The 19,377-nt window shown below is 36.8% G+C and overlaps 1 protein-coding gene across 27 annotated transcripts in view; it reads right to left on the bottom strand.

The window, feature by feature from the left end:
* Positions 1 to 19,377, bottom strand: part of DST (dystonin) — a 490,174-nt gene that overhangs the window by 322,225 nt on the left and 148,572 nt on the right. The gene's annotated exons all lie outside the window — the stretch shown is intronic.

Here is a 19,377-nt window from a genome sequence, read left to right as displayed (position 1 = left end):
ACTTCCCAAAATTAAAGGATGTAAGTCTCCATATTGATGGGACAATCAAGTGTGTAGCTCGATGGATGAAAAGAGACCCACATCACAACATATCATCATGAAATTTTAGCATACTGGAGAAAAAGATCTTGAAATAGTTCTCAGCCTTGTCTGCATATTTGAATTACCTAGGGAGCTTTACCTGCATATTTGAATTACCATGTTTTGGCTCCCGTCCAGAACAACTACCTCAAAATCTTTCATACTAAGATTTGGTTTAAGTTCCCAAATGATTCTAAAGTGCAGCCAGGACTGCGAACCACCATCCTAAATTTGCCCTGAAGCTAAGGAAAAACAGAGAGAGAGAAGGAGGGAGAACAATTTTGAGATTTTTTAACAGCAATAATGAAAAGTCCAAAAGATAACATGTCAGCACTTTCAAAATTCTGAAGGAAAATTTATTCTGAATCTAGACAGTAGCAATTAAGTGTAAGCACATACCAAAAACTTTTCCAGAACACTGAGGTCTCACAAGATTATGTTCCCTGCATCTTTCCTCAGGATACTACTTACAAAGGTAGTTCACCAAAAGAAGGCTGTAAACCAAGGAAGAGGAAGGAATGGAATGCAGCAAACAAGGAACTAACACAGGGGCAGGCAAATGGTATTCCCAGAATGATGGATAAGTGCCCCAGAGATAGACGGCAACCAATCCCGAATGGATTCCCACAATTCTGTGAGGACAGTAAACAAAAAGATAAAATACCTCATGTATTTGAACGTACTGAGAGAAAATTTTAACAACTGGGGACAATCTGGGGATGGATTTGTGATAAGTCCCTAGAAAACTAAGCAAAGAAGAAAGATAATTATTAACTCCAGAGAACACAAGAAGTTGTACAAGAAAAGTCATCATATTTTACTCGGTGCCCTCAGTGTAAATAGCATTTACTAAACAATAACGTGAACACACAACAATGATCTGGACAAAAGAACGACACAACTACACTGGAGGACAGGATTGGGAGTGTGATGTGTCTGATGGCAGAAGAGGGTAGAGTGGGTTAAATGCTCACCCTCCACAGAAAGAATCCAATATACAATGCATAAAACAAAAAAACAATAAGGCAATCTAAAAATCTATTATTTAATGATACAATTCAAATTCCAAAACAGACAAAAGTCTACAGTACTTGCCTCTAGGTGCAAACAATAGTTGGGGTGGTGGGCATAAATGGTTATGGAAGGGACTGCTGGTTCTTGTAATAAGTTTTATAGAACTATTTCACTTTTAAATTACAAGAATGATCCATTTAAAAGCGGATCCAATAAAAAATAAGACTAAATTATAAAAAACAAAAGCAGTCTATAAGCAAGGTACATCTTCATCTGTCACAACAAAAATAGAACGTCTATAGACAGCATATTTTTTAAAATAACAATATAAACATTTCATTTGGAGACATGTAAGTAGCCACCAGAAAAACTAAAACATGATTCCAAATGGCATTTAAGGACAAGGGAAGAAAAGGGAAGAACTCCAGAGCTGAAACTATTCATTTTCATTACAAATCCTTCTGTACTGTTTGATTTTGTAACCATGTGCATATATTATCATGTTTAAATAAAGAATGTATTTAAAAACATATTCCAAAAAAAGGGTTTTTTTTAATAGTTTGCTATACTCACTGAAATTAACTTTAAAAGTTAAGTCTGTTGATACAATTCTAGCTCATTTTTCTAATTGATATATAGTAGTACCCACTGCCCAATTATAAAATCACTTATTTATCCATTATAATATTGACAGGTATTTAGGTTATTTCCAAAGTTTCTCTATTAAAAGCAACAGGATTTGAAAAAACCTCTTGTATCTACTTGTACACATGCAAGATTTTCATCTGCTCAGTTGTCTTCAGAAATTTTGTCCTGTGTGCCCCCAAAGAATTTTAACTCTTTACACATTTTCTAAAAATTGAACTCCAGACTTCATTTGGATTTCACTAGTTTTTTCATAAAGTCCTCTTTTTGCTCCAGGACCACATCCAGAGTGAAACAATGCATTTTTTTAGTTGTCCCATCTCCCCATCTCAAGGGCTATTTTTCAGTTATACTTGGGAGAAGCTTGTTTAAGGAATGTCAATTGCTACACTTAAGCAAATCATTTTACTCACTGAGACTCCGTTTACTTTGCTGTAAAGTGAAAAAATACCATTACTGAGAAGATCTAATAAAATAATGATATAAAAAGGCCCTTAAAACTTTGTTTTCTATATCAGGAGTATGTATTTGCTTAATATGTATTATTCACAAGCTAGACACGGATCAGAAATGTTCTCCTCTTACAAAACGTTCAGATAAAAATTAAAACCCTCCTGGGGTGCCAGGGTGGCTCAGTTGGTTAAACACCTAATTCAGGTTATGATCTCAGGTCATGATCTCACAGTTCGTGAGTTCAAGCTCAACATCAGGCTCTGCTCTGATGGTGCCCAGCCTACTTGGGATTCTCTCTCCTTCTCTCTCTCTGCCCCTCCCCTACTTGCATGCACGCTCTCACCATCTCTCTAAAAAAATAAATAAATAAACTTAACAAAAAACTAATACCCTCCTTTTCCCCTAAAACATGCAACTTCATCTTTGTAACTACATGGAGAAACCAAAGACTCTTGACGTATTCACAAAGGGTTTCTACATATAAAACTGTTGAAAAACTCTTGGGAAAAAGAATCATAGCGATGATGATGAGTGAAAAGAAATGACATGAAACTTACTAAGTGTTCTAATCTTAAAGACATGTCACATAATAAACCTTAAGGGAGAAACTAAAGCTGATTCCTAATTTCGTTTTTTTTTTTAATGTCTTTATTTTTGTTTTTGAGAGAGAGCGAGAGAGCAAGCAAGCGAGCACGAGCAGGGGAGGGGCAGAGAGAGAAGGAGACACAGAATCCAAGGCAGGCTATAGGCTCTGAGCTGTTACACAGAGCCTGACGGACCCAGGGCTCGAACTCACAAATGGCGAGATCATGACCTGAGCCTAAGTCAGATGCTTAACCGACTAAACCACCCAGGCACCCTGCTGATTTCTACATTCTTAACACTCTCAGTTTTACTTATTGTGTTTTCATTAATCTGTTTATATTTTATATTTAAGAAATAATCAGAAGACAGGTTTGAAAATAGCATTCTAAGTACAATGAATCATGACATGAACTCAATGACATTATAATGAGAAATATAAGGATTACATTTCCTGATGTCCATAGACTATGAGCAAAAAGGTTCTTAAATTTATGGATTCAAGTACCATTTGTCTTAAAACTCTTGGGAAAAGATATTTAAATAAATCATTTAAATTTGGTAAGAGGAACAAATTCAGCAAATATCACTTAAACAAAGCAGAGGCATGTAAGATTTTGATAAATATTTTTGTTTGGACTTTAATACCACTAGATTTTTGACAAACTCAGAACATCCTAGTAACACTCAACCACTGAAAAATATACCAAATATTGACTCTTCACTGCTAGCCAGACCCTAAGGACCTCAAGACAAAGACATCTTTTAGGACACACATGAGCTCATGGGAACATACTAACTTATCTCAGATAGCACATTGCTCTACTTTTTAGGAGCAAGACCTTTCCCTTGCTCTACACACATAACACCCATTGATATCCATGGGAGCCTGATGCAGGGACAGAGCACCATGTGGCTTCTTCTAAAGAAAAAAATTTATGTCTGCTTTTGAATGCTGTTTGCCACCTGGCCTCCAGCCAAGCCAATATAAACATCACCATTCATGGAGTATTGGATATTTCCTTGTCTTCAGTGAATTCCAGACTTTTGAAAAGGTCAAAATTCAATTTGAAAAGAGGAAAATCATTATACTTAGGAAGGTCCAAGGCATAGTAAGAATATCATACAGTACAATACTGGCAAATGATCCAAAATACTGTAGCTGACATGAAAATCTATGCAATAATAGCTGCCATTTGGGGGTGTTTTTACTATGTGCTAAGGCCTAAGCTAATTGCTTTACATACGTCATCTCATTTCATCCTCAAAAACTCCTGTAAATGGATATTATCCATATTTTGCAGGTAAGAAAAGTAAAACTTAGACACACTGGCAGAGCAAGGTCATAAAACCCTTGAGCTCTTAAAATACTATGGCATATTTACCATTGGCTTTAAAACATGGACAATGACATTAACTATTTGGAAATAGCCTATTCCTTTGGAAATTACTTTTAAAATTCATCCTATAATCTTAGTTGATACCTTGCTTTGCTTTCTAAAGGAGGCTTTTTAAAAATTTCCTCAATCCCTATAATAGCAACACTACTGCTTAAATATACCTTAGTCTCTTAAGTGTTCAGGAGACTGCAAAATATAATAAAGGATGTATAAGATAGTCTTGGACTGAATCTGAGTGCTACCATCTTTTATTTAAATTCATCACTGCCATTTTCTTTTGATATAATTATCGAATCTCCACCAACCATTTTCCTGACAACCAGAGGCAGAACTCCCTTTCCCATCAGAAAGCTATGAGAAGAGAATCCATCTCATACAGCCCCTAATATGGATCTTACAAGCAGGCAGACCAAGCTGGCCAGCAAGTCCACATTCCTTCTAACACAGCAAGTGCTCAAACATTGTTTAACAGTATTCCAAGATGTCACCCTCCTATTAAAGTTTTAAGACAATTCCCTAGCATGCAGTGCCACAGGAATTTCTGTGGTTCATGGGGAATCTGGACAACACAGATACAATTTCTTTGTAACCGACTCTCCTAAAGTGGGGATCATGGTGTAGGAAACAAGGCAAGGTTTTCCCATCACATGAACACAAAGGGCTGAAGCCAAGGGCTGTGATCCCATTTCACGGAATCTCCTAAAGTCTTGAGTATCTAACACATGACCAAATTCAATCTTCAAGTTATTACAATTAAGTTGTTTTCTTCAGTGCATGAATCTGAACATCTTTAAATTAGATTTCATTCATGAAATCAAGTTATCAAGACACAGGCTACACTAATATATGTATACTCAGTAATTAAGTAGTAAAACATGCCAAGGGCTCTAACTATAATTATTTTTTATCTTAAAGATTAAATGGATGGTAACCAGATATAGATCATCTGTGACTCTGCAATCTGAAGGATTTAGAAAATTTCCAAATTCTCAACATCAGGTTATTGCAATTACTTTCAAATTCAGTTCTGCAAAAATGGGTCATTAAACAACATGAAAAATAAATGTTAAAAAAAAATACTTTAAGGTAGTTTTGGCCCTAGTTACACAGAAAACAGAGATAAGTGTTTTGGCAGCACTGAAATTTCTCATTAATATACCAATTTAAAAACAAGATACATGAAATATTGTATTGCTTACTCCAAAAAAATTCCCAACATCCTGGGGCTTTAAAATATATTATCAGTGTCTCCTGACAATTAAAATTTGAGAAAGTTAAATACTTATTTCCCTGAAACCCACTGCAATAGTACATTTCTCAAGAAACATTAACACGGAAGGCATAGTACCTAATGACCACACTAAAGTAACTCCAGTAAATACATTTTCACAAAGGAGAGGATCATAACTGTATTAAACCAAATACAGACCCTCTACAGATCTTATTAGAGCAAGCTTTTAATCTAATGATAATAATTATCAGCAGACCCTGACAAATAAAAATACTTTTTCCCCATGCCTGATTCATAACTAGTAGAATAAACAACTTTTGCTACTATATTTTTGCAGGTAAAATTAAATTTTGGTTTCTACCTTAATGTTCTCTATATTCCCGTTTTACTTCTGATCTGTGCACTAATTTTCCCAGCAATATTTAATGTTAATTTTTTTCCAAGTTTTGTGATCCTAAAAATCCTTATGATCTTGGGTTAGGCAAAAACTTCTTAAATAGGACATCAAAAGCATGAACCACACAAGAAAAAAAAAAAAACAGAAAAAGTGGATTTCATCAAAATAAAAAAAGTTTGCTCTTCAAAATGGTCTATGTCATCCCCACTTCCATACACACCATGGCTTTTCCTGTAGCTTTTCTCCGGGGAGAGGGGGAATGCACTAGTCTTCGATCTAGCAAGAATATCCAATCCACTTGGCAACTGCATTCTTTCCATTGGATGTTAATAAACTGACATCCTGATTTATACATCAGTGTCCTGAGAGTGCATTTACCTGGAACGGATCAGTCTTCCTGAGTGGAGACAAGGCTGTAGTCTCTACACCTAAAAAACTAAAACCCGGGGCGCCTGAGTGGCTCAGTCGGTTAAGCGTCTGACTTTGGCTCAGGTCACGATCTCACTGTCCGTGAGTTTGAGCCCCGCATCAGGCTCTGTGCTGACTGCTCAGAGCCTGGAGCCTGTTTCAGATTCTGTGTCTCCCTCTCTCTCTGACCCTCCCCCGTTCATACTCTCTTTCTGTCTCAAAAATAAATAAACATTAAAAAAAAATTAAAAAAAAAAAACTAAAACCCAAATCCTGGGCTACAGCAACTTCACCCAAGTAACACCCCAATGACTGCCAAACTACCCATTCAAACCCCAGTAAAGTCTCCTATCTATTTTTTTTATCTATAATGAACAGTACTTTTGCAAGCTGGTGCTCTAAGAAATCAATTGAAATTTCCTACACTGATTTTTTTCCCCCAAAGATACATTTTGCTTCAGTCTACTGAAATGGTTAATTTTAAAGATATTTTAAAATTATTATCATTTTTAATTTTAGAGAGAGCACAAGTGAGAGGGGCAGAGACAGAATCTCAGGCAGGCTCCACACTCAACGTGGAGCCCAATGCAGGGCTCAATCCCATGACCCTGGGATCATGACCTGAGCTGAAATCAAGAGTTTGAGCCACCCAGGCACCCCAACTCTTTTTTAAATTACTTCACATTTACAGAAAAGTTGCAAAAATAATAAAAGAATTTCTGTATACTCACATTCCCCTAAGTGTTAACATTTTACCATATTTTCTTTGTCTCCTCCTATCTATATCTATACCTATCTACCTAATCTATATCTATATATACACATGTGTATGTGTGTGTATAAAATTTTTAAACCATTTGAGAGAAAGTTACAGGCATGATTTCCCCTTACTCTTAAATACGTCAGTGTCAATATCCTAAGAACAAAGATATGTAATAGTTGACTTCGATGCTAAATGCTCCAGCAAGTCTGAGAACAAAAAGAACAAAGAGAAATGAACAGTTTGAAATAAAAACAAAGGAAACCAGAGTCATATAAGTTACCAAAATCTGATATAGTTGAGGGAAAAAAAAAAACCCTTACAATGCAGGTTTGCCATTATCATATAGGATAATGGACAAGATAAGTCCATTAATAATGGACAAGTAGGGAAAAAAATTTACCTAATATCTTGTGATCATTTCCTAAATTAAATAATGAAATTATACACAACTGCATCTAACCAGCATTTGTTTAACATAGAAAACTATGGACTATGGACTAGTGGTTACGAGAATCAGCATGAAACATCATTCTATTTATTAATGCTACTCTAATTAAGCTCATTTCACATAACTAGTAAAAAAAATATTCTACAGTACATTTTCCCTTAGTATGCTTCATTTGAGAGGTTTAAAAAAAAAGAACCACTGATATTTTTACAATTAGCAGATGGAGCACAATCTAATAATAGAAACTGGACATTTTCTACCACCTGCTGGTAGTCTGTGTTTATTAGTCAGTGATAAGGATTTCAGTAATTTCCGAATAATGGTTAGTAGGCAAATTTGTTGCATGAGGCCTAACATGAAGCAGATGCCAGACTGCAATGTGGATCCCATGGCGCTGTGTAGCCTTCTCTATTGCCCACCATCCTCTGTGGCTGCCTGTGATGTCAAATCACTCAGCATCTGATGGCAAAGGGAACAGCTGGGAGGCAGGAGTGTGTGAGGACTACCCACGCTATTGGCCCAAATCTCCGCACCCTCTCTTGAAAGGCACTAATCCCGCTTTTGCCCCTAGATTTGCTCCTTTATGCTCTCCCTTAAGCTCCATGATACCATCCCACCCCAAATTCCCTCAATCTCTCCTCCTCCAAGTCAGTCCCATCAGTCACAAGTATTCCTGGAATGGGGCTGGCCTCAGGGAACAAACCTCAACTGCCCCTCCCTGAGTGAAGCATAACTTCTGGATGGCTCCATGCATCTTTTCCCATGGAGGTCTGAGGGTGCAGTCTGAAAGGAGTCTAGGGATCTTTCAATTCTATATTAAACAAACCTGTTGCACAACCTAGCCATTTGGGTGGTAGCATAAATTAAATTTTAAAATATTGCCCCCCTTTAATTAATTTATTATGTAATAAAACATCAGAAAGCCAACAAACTAGAGCTTCCAGTATACTATCTTCATAGCTCTACTTGAAAGAAAAATTGCAGGGGTGCCTGGGTGGCTCAGTCAGTTAAGCATCCGACTTCGGCTCAGGTGATGATCTCACGGTTTGTGAATTCAAGTCCCGTGTCGGGCTCTGTGCTGACAGCTCAGAGCCTGGAGCCTGCTTCGGATTCTGTGTCTCCCTCTCTCTCTGCCCCTCTCCCACTCGCACTCTGTCTCTCTCTCCCAAAAGTAAACATTAAAAATTTTTAAAAGAAAGAAAGAAAGAAAAAATGCAAATAATTAAAATATAAATTGACTGTTGGTTGGTGTCAGCACACAGTTAACACAACCTCCCATCTTCCACTTGGACAGCTGGTAAAATCACAGTAAATGTTCCCAGTGCTGACTCACTCGGTGGCAAATTCTGAAAGCCTCAGTTAGGTCTACCACCCTGAACTAAGACTAGAAAAGAGACAGATTTTCGATAGACTTTCAATTCCAAGACTTTAACTTTTAAAAATCTTTTTTCCAGGGGCACCTGGATGCCTCAGTCGGGTAAGTGTCTGACTTCGGCTCAGGTCATGATCCCACAGTTCAAGAGTTCCAGCCCCACGTCAAGCTCTGTGCTGACAGCTCTGTGGAGCCTGCTTCAGATTCTGTGTCTCCCTCTCTCTCTGCCTCTCCCCTGCTCACACTCTGTCTCTCTCTCTCAAAAATAAATTTAAAAAAATTTTTTAATTTTTAAAATCTTTTTTTTGCTTCTCACATAACAAATTTCATAAACCATTAAATTTTGCAATTTTTTAGGAATTTAAAATATACCATTTTTATTTATCAATATTAATTTACTTTTGTATGTGTGTCTCCCAGTTGTACTTAATGTTAGGTTGAAGAAAATAAAAGAATGACAACCTATATATTCAGTAAGCAGCTAAAATGTGTATGTCTGCTAAAAACATATGTAATAGTAACATCATATTTCTATGCAACGTGATTTTGCCCACCAGACACTGTGGCATCTTATTAGTAACAGATTATAATGCCAGTTATTCATAATTATGCAACTCTAAACATCCTAATTTGCATTCAGTGATGGGTAAATGTTTGTGTGGTCTATGTAAAAAATTATTTTCCTATCTTTTAAGAACCTGATCATTTGTAATCCCCGTTCAGAAATATATGATCATTGCATATAATGTTAAAGCAGGAAAGAACATTAAAAGTAACTTAGTACAGGGGCAGCACCTGAATGGCTCAGTCAGTTAAGCGCCAGACTTCAGCCCAGGTCATGATCTCAAGGTCGGTGAGTTCAAGCCTCGTGCCAGGATCTGTGCTGACAGCTCAGAGCCTGCTTCAGATTCTGTGTCTCCCTCTCTGTCGGTACCCCACCTCCACCCCATCCCCTCCCCATGCTCACACTCTCTCTCTCCTTCAAAAATAAGTAAACATTAAAAAAATTTTTTAAATAAAAACAAAAGTAACAAGAAAATCCACTCACCAGATATGCTAAACTACTACCACAACAACAACAACAAAAAGTTAAGAGATTTACCCAAGGTCTTACAGTGAAGAAATAGCCATTTCAGGTCAACTCCAAGTACTTCCTGACCCCACGTTTCATTCCTACTGCTACATCATATTGTCTTCATTAAAAAGTATAAGGACGCAGGCCCCCCTCAGGCTGGAAAGCCTCAGCTTTACAAGGGACCCTGTCCAGACTTCCCCTGCAGCTGCTGGGGGCAGCGCTGTCATCGTGGGGGAAAGCCCCAACCTGGGGGATAAGGAGGAAGTATTAGGCCCCTGGTGGGGTATAAAACAGGAAGCCAAATCTTAGCTGACCCAAGGGAGGGATCCAGAGAAAAGCCAGCTCTTCTCCCCATGCTATATCCAGGTGTTTCATTTTTCTGAAAGGAACTAGGGGATGTACTCTTCCCACAGAAACCACAGGATGTTGTAAAACCAAAAGACACCTTGGCTCCCTAGAGTATCAATTAAGGAAACATGCTATGTGGTACTGAAACCCTATCTAAAAAGAAACTTTGAAACAAATCCATTTGTTAATTAGATACTGACTGTTGTTCATTTTAAATGGGGGGGGGGGGGTGTGTTCTACAAGCTGATAATGAAACTGTGTGTCAACTTCATTTTCCCTTTTGCCAGGTAAACATAGTAAGTGACCTGATCTTTCTCCTTTTGGACAAGTCAGAATCTGAGATGTCAATGTCAAGGCTGTGCTGAAAACAGAAGAAAACATTCACTTGTCTACAAATGGATGCGATGAGGAACATGAACTCCTGGGTAAGCAAACAACAAACATGCTGCACTGCTTAATGATTATGGCAAATGACTGAAGTCTAACAAAAATTCTCAGCAGATGTGGGAGGCATATCTTTTTAACAGTTTATTTAATTTTAAATTAGGCTTTTCAACTGCTTGTTTGAAACTATTTCTAGTCTTTTAAAAATTTACTTTTTTAATGTTTTACCTGCTTAAGAAAAAGATCATAACTAATCTTAATTAAGATGAGAATTTACCAATAAGCCTAATTAAATTTTTTTCAGAAAAAAAGTCTAAAAAGTAGAAGAAAATATAAACTTGAAACATAAACTGTATTCCACAAAAGGAGAAAATATACTGAGGTAGGCCCTATAAAATGCAAAATTTTTCAAAGGGCAAATCTAAACTAATATCTACTTGCCAAAAAACAACTTTTAATATTCTAAAACATTTATGCTAAATAAAGTGGATTAATGTTTTAAATATGACAAATTATCAAAAACTCAAATTCCGCCATTAACAGTGAATTGAAAGAATCACATGTTTATCTTCAAACCTGAGAATAACAGATATTTACACAATCCTTGCTATAACTATACTCATTCAAGCCACTCATTTAAGAAACAAATATTTTTAAAATTCTGTTTTAATATATTTAATTCTTATGCTACTTAATATATTTGCCTAAATGAACTACAAATGCTAAAAAAATCCCAGTTCTTTTATCCTCTATCAACCAATCTTTTACCAGATTACAAGTAGAATAAATGAAATAAGTATCTTTCACTACTCATTTTTAAAAACTACTGAACCTAGAGGAACCTGGGTGGCTCAGTTGGTTAAGCATCCAACTCTGGATTTCAAGTCATGATCTCACGGTTTGTGAGTTCCCGCCCCGCATCAACTCTGCGCTGACAGCACGGAACCTGCTTGTGATTCTCTCTCTCCCTTTCTCTCTCTGCCCCTCCCCCCTCCTCTCTCTCTCAAAAATAAACTTAAAAAAAAAATCACTGAGCATAAACATGCTTTTTGTATCAATTCAAAATAAGTTGATTCCCAAAGAGAAAATGATTTAAGAATATGAATGCAATAACTGCGATGGTACCAACACACAAAAATGAAATTACTCATTATTATGTATTATACAAATGAATAGGTTTATATAGGGAGAGTATGCTTCTATAGGACTTCATTTTTAAAGTATAATGTTCAAGTATGTGAAAAATGAGCAAAGAAAATAAGCTATTTTATTTTTATTATTACACAAGGTTTTTCTATATGAAATATGTTGTGTCTCACTAAAAAAATAAAAAGCAAAAAGCACTCTTTGATCAAAATCCTTCCACAAATCGAAGGATTGAGAGAATGACAGAATGCTTCTATTTGGGGATGTCAGTGAATTAAAAATCAGCAGAGACCATCCTGGTGACAGAAATAGCACCTGCTGCTAACAGTCCTTCAGAGCAGGATTTGACCTCCTATTAAGTCTATGACAGACCAAAGAAAACACTTAATTGAAGCCTATCTCTTCAACCCTGTTTGCAACACAGCAGTTTTCTCCAACAACATTTGTCACAACAATAGTTACAGCTGTGCTTTCAGAGAAAGAAAACCTAATTGCACTGTACAATAGAAATATCAAAAAATTCTCTTAAGACATTTGCCAGCTGAGGAGAGGACTGGACTCCAAAGCTGATTCTAGAAATATATTTTGGTCAAGGTGTCTCATGATATTTTAGAAGTATAATTGCTCAATCAAAATATTATTGAACAAAAATAGTCAGAGGCAAAGCACATGCTAAAGGGTTTTACTATTTGTTCACTGGTACATTCACCATGTACGTCGCAAAGATGATCTGAAGTTACTTGTAAGATTACAGCCAGATACCATAAATGAGAAATGGGACTGTGGTAAAGACACGGTAGTGCAGGTGGGAGATGATGAGTACAGACTCCATAGGCAAAGAGCCTGCACTGGAATCACAGCCCTGCTGCTCACTACAATTCCTGTGTCATCTTGGGTAAGTCACTTACCCTCTCTGTGCACCCATCTCCTCATCTGTAAAATGACCTCCTGGGGCCGTTATGCGGATTAACTTAACATACATAAAGCATTTACAACAGTACCTGGCCAGTAAAGAATTGAGTAGAAATGCTGGCGTAAAAGGGAGAGGTAGGGAGGAGAATAAGGTAGAACAGAACATGTATCCACAAATAAGGCCAATGCACACAGCCCCTTATAACATATATGACTTGCTTTCATCTTAGCCATAGTTTTACCCATTACACCAAGGTCTAAAAATTCAAAGCTAAAATTGGTGTGTTTAATACTCATTACATTTTTACAGGACAAGACATCTTTAGTAGATGGTGTCTATGCTGGCCAAATTAATTAAGCACGGTATTTACCCAGCATGAGTTTGCCAAAGAAGTTTGACCAATTCAGGAAATTTTTATAGCACAGTGGAAGTGTTCCACTTTGAGAACTGGGTGAAAGGTCTGTGCATGTGCCTTTAAAAACCATCACCACAAAGGGGAGAAGATACCTCTGAAGCCTAAATCCCAGCACCTCTGCTCTCCCAAATTTGGAGCTTGAGGCCATTTCAGAGGACAACAGGAGTGCAAATGAGGTTAAACTAAACAGCTAATCCTGAAAGTTAATTATAAAATATTGTAAACATCTGATTTCCCACTTTTTCCAATTTAAACACTTCAACCAATGATGGCCCAAACAGTATTTTCAATTATATTTCAATAAAAAAAAAACTCTGCAAAATTATATAAAATGTAGTATAATCTACTCTTACAAATATCTGCTAAATCTAGATAGATACGGACATTTAGGCCACAGTGATTATTCCACATAATTTAGGTATTTGATAATAAAACAGTGGAAGTTTATGGCCACATTCCCCAGCTATGAACAAAGTTAAGACTGAATAATTTATTTAACTTTCCTTTCTTCCTCTGCTTTACATAAGAACTTAGGGGTTTCTAACAATAAAATGTCTATACAAGGAATCCCTGCGTTTTGACCAAAGGACAACTTTAAGATAGGAAAATAAATAACACAAAGGAATATGCCCCCAATCTCATTAACATCACAGTCCCACCCTTCTCTCCCTGACTGCTGGCTTAGTTCCAGTTTTATACCCCTATTTAATGAATTCGGTTCCAAAGCATGAGATGAACCCAAAGTCACAGGGTGTAAGGTGTTAATGAACTGACAAAAATTTACAAACCTTGGGAAACTGCTTACCTGGTATTTTTCAGCTTCCTGTAAAAATCAACCTAATGCAAAAAGTCATTTGATACTCCCTCAGAAGAACAGGTAGACCTGTGTTTCTACAGCTCCTTTATTATACATGTCCCACTTTCAAGGAGAGGAGGCTGCACCATTTATAGACTCAGGCAAGTACACAGAGTTAGCCAGGCACCCAAGAGCTATGGCATGTGCAAGGAAACTTATCTTCATCCCTCAAGTATTATTATAGGCCTGTGGTTCAACTGCATAGCAATAGCACTCTACTGTAATTGCTCTGCTTGCTCATTGTAAGCATCCTGGCAGATTATTAACAGACCTTATCTATGAAAAAACAGTACAAAAGGAATCCCCTATTCTCTTCCAGGGCTGTGGTGGTGACAGTAAGCAGGAAACACTCAATGAGGCTCAAAGGTCCAAGCCTGATCAATCTATGCCTCCCTTAATTTCAAATTTCATATATTTCAGATAGAAAGAGAAACTTTTTTTTTAAGTTTATTTATTTATTTTTGAGGGCTGGGAGACAGGTAGATAGAGAACGGGAGAGAGAATCCCAAGCAGGCTCCACACTGTTAGCGCAGAGCCCAAGGCAGGGCTGGATCCATGAACCATGAGATCATGACCTGAGCTGAAATCAAGAGCTGGACGCTTAACTGACTGAGCCACCCAGGCGCCCAAGAAACTTTTTAAGGTTTATTCATTTTGGGGAGACAGAAAGGGCAGGGGGGGCAGAGAGAGGGAAACACAGAATCCGAAGCAGACTCCAACCCGTCAGCACAGACTCTGACTCAGGGCTCGAACTCAAGAACCATTAGATCATGATCTGAGCTGAAGTCGGACACTGAACGGACTGAGCCACCCAGGCGCTCTGGAAGCTGTTGTAACCAGACACTTCTTTTTTGCTTTTTTTATATACTCTCCAAGGTCTTTACACTATATATACAGTGTAGCTTGTCAGAAATAATGTTCATATAAAATTTTTTTAATTCTGTCCTACCAAGATCTTTGTGGTCTCTGCTTACTTCTAATTCCACACTGTTCTAAAAACCAAGTACAAATTCAGCCTTGTGAGATCCTGTGCAGAGAACTCATCACCAAGCAATGTCTGTACTTCTGACCCATGGAAATTGAGACAAAAAATGGTTGTTGTTTTAAGCCACTAGAAAAAAAAGGAATTAAATAGATACTGAAAAACAATGAGAAAACAAAAGAAGAAGAAGAAGAAGAAGAAGAAGAAGAAGAAGAAGAAGAAGAAGAAGAAGCCGCCGCCGCCTAAAAAGTACTTATAAGAAAATTTCAAAGAGGACTATTACTTTTCACTTTGGCATCTCCCTTTCTAAAGATACTTCTCTTCAGGTAACCTTACTGATCTAATCATTTCCTTGGATGAAGAATTTATTTTTAAAGGCAACTTCACAGTTTAAACCAACTGAGAAAACAGCATAGCCTTTCCAAGTGAATCTAAGGGACATTTGATTTTATTTTTCTTTTCAGAAGAAAACAAATTATATTGTTTATATTGCAGGTTGGATATCAGAAAAAAAATTTGAGAAAATGAGACTTTTGATGAAGTACTGTGAGATAAACATTCGGTTTTATTTTTTTTTCAATAGCAACAGTATTTTATTACTAACCTCTATGGCAAGAAATGAAGTCATATTTCCTTTGACTATTTGCCCCCATTCTTACTCAAAACAGCATAATACAAATTAGCCAAACTTATCATATTTTATTTTTATTAAATATTTTTGTGTTAAAGGTAATCATGATGATTTTTCTAAAGGTTACTGGACATCACCTCTGGTCTCCATTATGATCAACTAATATAGGAAAAGTTATGCTATCTGGTATTTTACCAGAAACTTCTAAAACTTTCTGTGGCAGGCAGAATAAAAGTCCCCTAATAATACCCACATCTTAATCTTGCAGAACCTGTAAATACCTTACTTTACATGGCAAAAGGGACAGTGCCATTGTGATTAAGTTAAGGATCCTAAGGTAAAGAGACTATCCTGGATCATCCAGCTAGGTCCAATATAATCACAAGAGTCTTCGTAAGAAGAAAGCAGGAAGATCAGAGTAAGAGAAGATGTGACAAAGAAACAGAAGTGTAAGTGATGTGGCCATGAGCCACAGAATGAGGGCACTTTCTAGAAGCCAGAAAAGGCAAGGAAACAGATTCTCTCCCCTACAACATCTAGAAGAATAGTTTTGCTGACAGTCTGATTTTAACCTCTAAGACCTATTTTGGACTTCTGACCTCTAGAACTGTAGGATACCAAATCTGTATTATTTAAGCTAGTATATTTGTGATGATATATTATAGAGCAGAAGGAAACTAATACAACTTCCTTCCAGGGCAAACTGTCAATTTTTTTTTTTTTTTAATAACAAGAATCATGCTATTATGAAAGGAAGGGCCAGAGGAAGGAAAGAGGAGGAGAGCAAGGTTTCTGCCTCCTAAAGGTTCAGCAAAGGACACATTAACATGAATGTTTTTATCTTTTAACGTATCATTCTGTGGCACCACGAGAAGTCACAAGACAAACCAAATGGGGCAAGAGTCATTAACCTTTTCAATATTAAATACCCTTTTTACTTCAGCTTGTGCCCCACCCTTCATGAGTCCCATGAAGAGAGTGTCATCTCCCAGATGAACTACATTTAACAAATAATTTTCCTTTTTAATTTGATATACTGTACTTTTAAGCAGATATGGTGATCAACCTAAAAACTCAGAGTAAATTAATATAACTCTGCCAAAAACAAAGCAACCTAATAATCTGGCCAACCTTATTTGGGATGTTTCTGGAATACAGAGAAGGGTCCTAATCCCAAGGGTTTCAAGTACTCTGATGTATAACCACCTACACAGAGCAATATCACCACCTTTTAGTGAATTGCACATTTTCTAAAGGAACCAGTTCTCCACCACCTGCCCCAATCTTTTTCCAGCTGCTGAATAAAAGAAAGCTTTTACTTTAATGATAATACATGTACACACTTAGCAATGGATCTGACCCTGGGTCATCATCCAATTAATATTTGTCTCTTTTCCTCTTCTACTCCCCCCCCTTATTGCCTTTTCCATCTTCAGAATGATATACTACAGCAAATCCTAGATGACATGTGTATCAACACAACAAAAACATTTCGGTCAAACCAATTCAGAAGTCTCACATTCCTAATCTCCAGAATTCATCTGTCAGCACCAAAAACGTTATTCTGATATGCTTCATCATTCCTGAAAATAATTCACAACATCCACCAGAAGTACAAGTGAGCTCTGAAATGGCCAAAACAACATTGACCAGAGAGAAGGAAGAGATGGACAACTGGGGAAAACCGCAGAGTGAAGCATTAGTCACTTAACCATCCAGGGGAGACTGTACATTCGTCAAAAAGGTCTTCAGAAAAAAGCTCAATGAAGTAACACATTACTACTTCTAACTTAAAGGTTCTAGGAATTATACAGCAATTTCTTATAATTCCACTATGTCTCATAAATTTAGGAGTATCAGTTTTACTTACTGAAATTATATAAGACAGCATATATTGATTCTTAATTAGAATTAAGGAAAAAATAATTTATTGGGCCTCTTCATCCTTATTTGAACTTAGGGTTTTGTAATAATGTCTCTAACAATATAATCAGAAGTGCCTTTTTAAAAAATGTCAATTCTTTAAGGCAACATTAGGAAACAGCTTTATATACGCAAAAGGTCAAGAAATCTTTATATGTGCTTCATTAAGACATGTCAAAAATTAACAGGTGCTAAAATAGTATTTATGGAGCCCCGCTGTGTGTCAGGCACTCTGCATGGGTTGGGTTACTATTGTGATGAACAAAATAGATACTGTCCTTGCCTTCAATGTTTACAAGCCATTGTTAGTCTTTATGAACTGCCTATTGAAGTCTCTGGTCTGTTTTTCCGCTGAAAAGAGTATCTCTTTTCTTGTTGATTTAAATAAACATATTTATTTATATAAACATACCATATAGTAAGGATAGTACTTTGTCATAAATAAAAATGCAAATAAAATCTAAGCAATTAAACAAGTCAAAAGATAATTCTGAAGCATGAGTAATTTACTTAAAATTTATCATACCTACTACTGCCTCACATTCAAGAATATCTTTACACTTGGGGCACCTGAGTGGCTCAGTCAGGTAAGCATCCAACTCTTGGTTTCAGCTCAGGTCATGATCTGCCAGTTCATGAGTCTGCACCCCACATGGGCCTCCACATTGACAGTGCAAAGCCTGCTTGGGATTTCCTCTCACCCCCGCTGGTTCATGCACTCTGTCTCTCAAGATAAATAAAACTTAAAAAAAAAAAAAAAAGAGTATCTTTATTCTCAAGAGATAGTTTGCAAGATGGTTAAGAGCACAGGCTTTTGAGACAGGTGGCCTAGTTTTAAATCCCAGCTCTGCCACTTTTGCCAACTTCTATTTGGGCATGTTATTTGACCTCTATCTGCCTCAACTTTACTGCAAAATGGAGATAATTCAAGCACCGAATTCATATGCTTACTTTGAGGCTGATGTAATGCACAAAAAACACTTAGACTATGCCCAGCAGATATGTGCTCACTAAGTATTACCTATTTTCAGTAGTATATTAGTGCCAACTCATAACAGCTTGAGTGAGAGCTGACTGTTGAATTTTCAGGATTTTGTTAGCCAATTTTTAAATATAGACTTCATTAAAAATTAAATTACATAAAGCTACACTTAAACTACATTTGAATAAACTACATTAACAAAAAATAAATTAAAAAATAATAAATAGGGGCGCCTGGGTGGCTCAGTCGGTTAAGCGTCCGACTTCGGCTCAGGTCATGATCTCGCAGTCCGTGGGTTCAAGCCCCGTGTCGGGCTCTGTGCTGACAGCTCGGAGCCTGGAGCCTGTTTCAGATTCTGTGTCTCCCTCTCTCTCTGACCCTCCCCCATTCAAGCTCTGTCTCTCTCTGTCTCAAAAATAAACAAACATCAAAAAAAATTTTAAAAATAAAAAATAAAAAATAAATAAAAATAAAAATAAAAAAATAAAAAATAATAAATATTCAAAACTCATCACTAATTGACTACATGTTACTATTATCTATGATCTTGCACTCATTTGCATCTATTGCATCCACCATACGTAGCGTGTTACCACGCAGCTCTTTTCAATCTGTGGTGTCACTGGGGGCAGTCAGTGGTGTCAACTAGGTAGCTTGAAATCGACCACGGTCAAAGTATTTATACTATAGAAAAGAGCTAATGCTATAAATCAAGTCTTTTTTTTTAACTGGTTGTCAAATATTTATCAGTACACCACTGCCTGTTATTCGAGCGATTATTATAGTAAGTCATATTTAATTTCTTTTTCACAGGAAAAAAAGGGTGACAAATCAAAATGTTAGTTGACAAATCAAAATGTTAGTTATCAGTAGTCTATTTCTTATCCCTGTTGGTACTATGTATGCAAACTTGATTGCCAAGCTCAGG

Source organism: Acinonyx jubatus, chromosome B2 (genome assembly GCF_027475565.1).
Source record: "Acinonyx jubatus isolate Ajub_Pintada_27869175 chromosome B2, VMU_Ajub_asm_v1.0, whole genome shotgun sequence".
Classification (NCBI taxonomy): domain Eukaryota; kingdom Metazoa; phylum Chordata; class Mammalia; order Carnivora; family Felidae; genus Acinonyx; species Acinonyx jubatus.
Note: the sequence above shows the minus strand (reverse complement) of the source record. Positions and strands in the feature narration are given on the sequence as shown.